Raw genomic sequence first — 6,272 nt, forward strand, 5'->3', positions numbered from 1 at the left:
GAATCAGAATTATACCTGTTTTTGTCAGATCAACAAAAGTAATATTTTTCTGTGGGCCGCAGAAGTTTAGTAATTAGTTTACACATGCCATGAGATGAAAACAGTTGAAAATCGCACTCTAAGAATAGGACCAACTCTCTCGTCTGTGTAGCAATAGTGTATACTACTCCTTAGGGGCAGTCCCGCTGCCAAGCGCTGTTTTGGAAATCCGTGTGTGTGTGTGTTGGGGGGTGTGGCAGTTGTCCCAGTGGTCAGAAGGCCCAACTGGCATTTAGTGAGTGGGCGCTCAGGAGGCTGGGTGTCTGGCAGTGCTGGGTGTCAGAAGTGCCCCGAGATGCTCACATTTGTAAAGAACCAATTTATAATTATCTGAAGGAAGAGCGGAATTATCTTTTACATACAAGCACAAGGTATTTTATGCAGTTTTCACGTCACCTGAATTTGCTAGAATGCAACCATTGTCCATGTAGAGAAAGATTTTGCTTTGTCTCATTTGGAACTTGACCAGGAGCCACCATTATTCGAAGTGTCATCGCTGATGACAGGGCTGCTGTGGTGTTTGAGTCCCAACGAAGCGCACCTGTGTCGGTCCGCATTTCGGGCTGTTCAGCTCACTATTTCTTCTACTGTAGGTAATATTGAACGATGTATTATTTCACTGTAAATTGTTTTGTTTGTTTTTCCTTGATATAAGAACTAGGAAGTTCTATGGGTTTTTTTGTTTGTTTGTTTTCATTGTATCCATAGGAAGATTATCTTTTCTATAGATTGTATTTTAGGGTGATGAAGTATTAGTGATATAACACTTATTTTAAAAAGTGGGTATTTGACTTCGTAGGCTTGACACCACTGACCGGTGAGAACGGCATGATGATTTGAGAGCAGAGGCGGCAGTCAGTCCTGGGAGTGAATCCGTCTCCATGACTTCCTGGCTGCGGGTACTGTCAGGAGTTTTAACCATTCTGTTCAATTTCGTTCTCTCAGCTACAAAACAGCTCACTGGCAGGGTCATGGTGATTATATAAGATTATAGAGCAAAAGTGCTTAGATCTACACCTGCAACATAGAACCTGGTAAATATAAGGTATAATTATTATATGCCTTGACTTTTTAAATACTCATTTCCTCTCCATTTTTGCAGTCCTATCTGAAAGCATCTGTTTCATTTTTTTGTTCTCTTCTGTTATTTATTATTTGACTGTTAGACTTTCCAAAGTATTTTGATCTTTGCTTATGAAATATAACTCGTCAAACTATGTTAATATTCCATACTTTGAAGTACAAACTCAATCACTGAAACATATCCCTGAAACACATATGGGATGAAGAAAGGGTTATAATCATTACAGGAAATTATTTTATTAGTAATAAATAGTTACAGATTGGAGTTCATAGATTTACTTGGATGAAAAATGAATCTAAGGTTTGTATCCGAGTCTCTTTTTGGAATGGTGACAAGCGTGAAGATTAATTGGTGGAAAAGAGATGAGAGTACAAGGTTTGATGATGAGGTGGCCTTGATTAATCAATTAATTCATCTTAATTCCTTTTTGATGGCAGGAGACAGCCTATACATGTTCCCTAGTAGTGTTGTGATAGTGTTTCAAGCTCAGCTTTTCTGAAAGCAGTTATCACTTTTATACATTACCAGCAGCTCCAGCTAAAGGGGACCGAAAGGCAAGCCAGAGGTGGCTTGTCGGGGGGAAGGGTGGAGGAACTCAGATGGAGGGAGGAAGGAATGTCTCAGAAGGTGATCACGGCTGACAAGGAAGACACATGGACAAGGAAGAAAGAGAGTCTGGATTTCCAAGGAGGATCATCAGTGAGGCATAAGATGGCCAAGAAATAAATTTGTTTGGCTCATGTGATGCTAAAATTGTTTTTAATTGCTCATTTTGAGATTTAGCCTTAAAAAAAATTCTGGACAGAAAATTTAGCTTATGCAATTTTGTTAACACATTAAAACATATGTGGCTAATCATTATATTCTTTTAAAAATATTTTATTTACTTTTAAAGAGGGGGAAGGGAAAAAGAAAGAGAGGGAGAGAAACATCAATGTATTTATACTAGTTGTGCTGAATTTTGGGGTCCATCAGTGGACTAAGGCAAGGCTGGGGGCTGTGTGTTGGGGAGCACTTTGAGCCACCATGCACGGTGCGTTCTCATTCCATGTACTGGATATTTTAGGCCCGCAGCTTTCGGGCGTGACCGGGGTGTGGTTGTTCCGCAGGCCAGGCCATCTGCAGCATCAAGCAGATGGGAGAACATGCGGCAAATGTTTGATTTTACCTGTCAGCACTTTATGGAAAACAAAAGTGATCTGACCTTAATAGGTCTCACGTTTTTTAAAATAACAAAATTGGTTCATTAAAATGTATTTTATAAAAAGTCCCCAGTTTATAATGATTATGTTATAGATTTAAAATAAGAATGATGTTATTTTGAATTTAAGCGACCTCCAGAAAATAAGTTCTAGCCAAACACTACAACTGAGCACAGAGAACTGAGAAATGAGGTCATCAGAGTGCCCACTAGTTGGGCCCTCACCACACGGCAGACATGGTATTATGTGATTCTCAGGTCTTAAAGAATTAATCCTTATAACAACATAGTAAAATACAGTGCGTTCTACACTCTGGATGAGGAGGCTGAGGCTCACAAAGGTTGAGTTTATTGCCCAAGACCACACAGCTAGTGGTAGGTGGCGGAACCCGGGGTCAGTTCGGGTTCTGTTCCGACCAAGGCACATGCCATGCGCCCCCACCTAAACACTAGGCCAAAGTCATGTAGTTCAGGCAGTGCCAAAAAGCTCCCGCAGAGATTCCTGTCGGCTATAGATTTCACTTTGTAATATCGAAAACCGGTTTGTTTTTGCACTTTTAGTAAGAAGAATCGCAGCCATCCTTAAAAATGAGTTCCTGCCCTGTCTCTGCCAAGGCCCGCGCACACACTGAGCGCACAGGCCAAGCGTCGTGTGCCCGTCCTGGCGGCTTCCCACATCTGCCCCGGGGGGGTTCTCTGTTTGCAGATCGGATGGGAAGCAAGTGTTTTCTCCGGCAGCGGCGTCCTGACATATTTGGCAGATCTCTTCCAGTTGGCGGCCGCGCGACCCCCGTTCTTCACTCACAGCTGTTCTCACATTCGGTACAGAGCCCATATTAAAAGTCGAACATCCCAAACGGAGTATACTTTTGTGATGACAGTGGACACGTCCTTACTCACGCACGGTAGCAGTAGGTGAATGTATGCATAGACTGGAACTTCATTTTAACAGATCATTCTGTTGCTCTCGTCCCGGTGTCTTTTCCAGTGAAGAAGAATGAATTTGGGTACTTGGGATAGGATATACATATAACCTACATAATCACTGGTCTCCCTCTGTGGTAGAGTTTGCTATTGCTCCCTGACTCCCTCCTCTGCCTTCCTGGGCCCACGGGCTGTGTGAGGCCTGTGCCTCTTGCCCATGGAATACAAGCAGAGGGAAGTATCTGCTTTTGGGTTTCTCTGCTTGTGAAGTCTCCCCTGATAACTCTGCTGCCCTTGGGTAAGTACCAACCTCTGAATAAGGCTTAGCAGGCTTCATGATCCGTCTGCTGTCTCCTCTCCACCCTTGTCTCACTGTTTCCTGCTTTGCTCTCTGCCTCTGCCATCTTGCAGCTTCCAGAAAGCACTAAGCTCTTTCTCACCATTTGATCTTCAATTCAAGGGACAGTCACACCCTCCAAGAAGTCCTCTCTGACCCTCAAAGATCGGTTTAAGTTACTTCCTAGGCACTTCTGCTGTGCTGTGTGAACTTCCAACTCTAGCACTTACCACATTTCACTGAAGGCTTCTTCTTGCATGTCTCTGTTTCCCCACTAAACTGTACACTCTTTAAGGGCAGAAACTAATGTGTCTTCACTTATTCATGTATTTAATATTTTCAATTCTAAGTAATGATCCTTCCCCTGAAAAAGTGACTCCTATTCTTACTCAGCTCCCTATTGCCCTCTTTGTTTAGAGAAATTACAGTACAAGACTTCTTGGAGTCTTCTTCTTTGTTCTCCTTTACATTCATATCTCCTCCAAGAGCATGTCTTATTGGATATACCGCCCCAATTATGGTCCATCCATTTCACTCCTTCTCCACTACTATGATCTTAGTCCAGTTTCTTATTTATATTTGAAAATACCATTCTCATGGCTCTACCTCCTTCTTCTCTTATTTTCTTGTGGTGAGGTCAAATATATTACTTCTCTACTTCAATCCTGCCAGTGACTTCTTATCTTGTTTAAAAATTCAATGCAAACTCCGTATCAAGGCCCGTGGTCCTGAGTAAGCTGGGCACCACCTGCCTGTGACCTCATCTCACATGTATTTGGTTAGTTACCACAGGCTCCAGCCTTCCTGCTGCTCCTTGAACAGAACATGTTAGTCTGACCCAGGTGTGTTTGTGTGTGTCCCCTCTGCAGCGTGAATAACTCAGGGTGACCCTAAAGAGTCTTTGGGGGCAGGGATGAAGGAGTGAAGGCTGTGCCATGCTTCTTTCCTACCCGTTTCTTTTTGCCACATCCGTAAACTGCTGCTTGTAATTAATTTTGTAGCTGTAGATTTTTGTCATGTTAAGAGAAATAGACTAAATCACTATACAATGGCTTATGAATAAGGGGTGTCACTATAGCCCGGGAACATTCCTGTTCTCCTGGAGTGGACACTTGCTCCTTTGGCAGACAGTTGATGAAGAAGTGCGTGCACAGAGACAACTAGCTGAAATCAAAGCCGCTCACTATTTCATAAGCCAACGCTCTCCCCCTGTCCTATCTTTCAACAACATAGCTGGCACTGAAAGTATAGCGATAACCAGAAAGTAACTAAGGTGGGACCTCTCAAGACAGTGTGAGAAAAGAAAATCTGGACAGGAATGTGGCCATTACAGGGCTGAAATTGGGGCAGATGGGAAATGTTTTTTACCACGAAGCAGGGGAGAATGAAGACAAAAAGTCTTTATAAAGTTGCTTTAATAGTGGCTACCCTGAGATAAATGCTCAAAGTAGAGATAAGACGAAAGAAGGTGATAAAAACATTCATTCGGCAGAACTTAGGAAAGAAGCATGAGGAAAAACAAAAGTACATCAGCAATGGAAAACAGAAGAATTAGCAAAAAGAAACTGAAGTGTAGGCACTCCTGATAATGGAACTGGGGATGGGAAAGGTCTGAGGAAACGGAACAAATGAATAGAGATCATAGAGTTAAAAAGGGATGTTAATAAAGAGAATGTGCTGGAGAGTCAAAGGAGATAAAACACATATTACTGGCATTTCTTAAGAATAAAGTGGAACAAATTGAATGATAATATATTAAGCCCTGGCCTGTGTGCCTGAGTTGGTCGGAACATTGAGCTGTAACCAAAGGGTCACCAGTTTCATTCCTGGTCCAGTCACATGCCTACGTTGCAGGTTCAGTCCCCAGTTGGGGAGTGTGTAGGAAGCAACTGACCAATATTCCTCTCTCACATTAATGTCTCTTTTTAATGAGAATAAAATACACCTTAAAAGTAAGAATATATTAAAATATGTAAGGCTACACTTAACTGCAGCATTGTGGATTAGGTACTCTGCATATTTCACTAAAAACAATGGAAAAGGCTGGAAAAATATAATAAATATATTTTTCAATGCATCACTGAGCTGACAAGAAAATAAATCCACAGAGACAAAAACAAAGTGGAAGCAGAAATACCGGGAAGTGAGGGTTTGCTCCCAGGGTGTCTGATACACTCAAGTGACCCTGAGCTTGAGATAGTGTGATTTTCAGTATTACATTTCCACATAGTTTGAAACTGCAGGGAAAGTGCAAGCACAGCACTAAAAACTCCTTGGTATCATTCTCCTGGAGACCCCATTCAGGTTTTGTGGATCGTCTCTGCCGTGTGTTTGACTAGAGGAGGAGCAGTCCTGGATTCCGCGGTACACCCACTGCCATATGGTTCCAGCTCTTCCAGCCTGGAACATGCCTCAGTCCTTCATGTCCTCAACAGTCTTACAGATTCTAGGCCAATCATTCTGTGGAATTCTCATCAGTTTGAGTTAGTCTAGTGTTTCCTTACCATTGGTCTCGATGATGTGTTTTTGCCTAAATGTCACTGAATCCTTTGGGGTGGCATGTGATGTCCATGCCATGTGTGCCATTATTGGTTGTGTGAAATGTGATCACTTCATTAAAATGATACCTGCCAGATGTCCCCAAATATTCCTCCTTTTTCAATAATTATTTTGTGATTAGGAACCTG

Source organism: Sturnira hondurensis, unplaced genomic scaffold, assembly GCF_014824575.4.
Source record: "Sturnira hondurensis isolate 20B ecotype Veracruz unplaced genomic scaffold, ASM1482457v3 Scaffold0006413, whole genome shotgun sequence".
Taxonomy (NCBI): Eukaryota; Metazoa; Chordata; class Mammalia; order Chiroptera; family Phyllostomidae; genus Sturnira; species Sturnira hondurensis.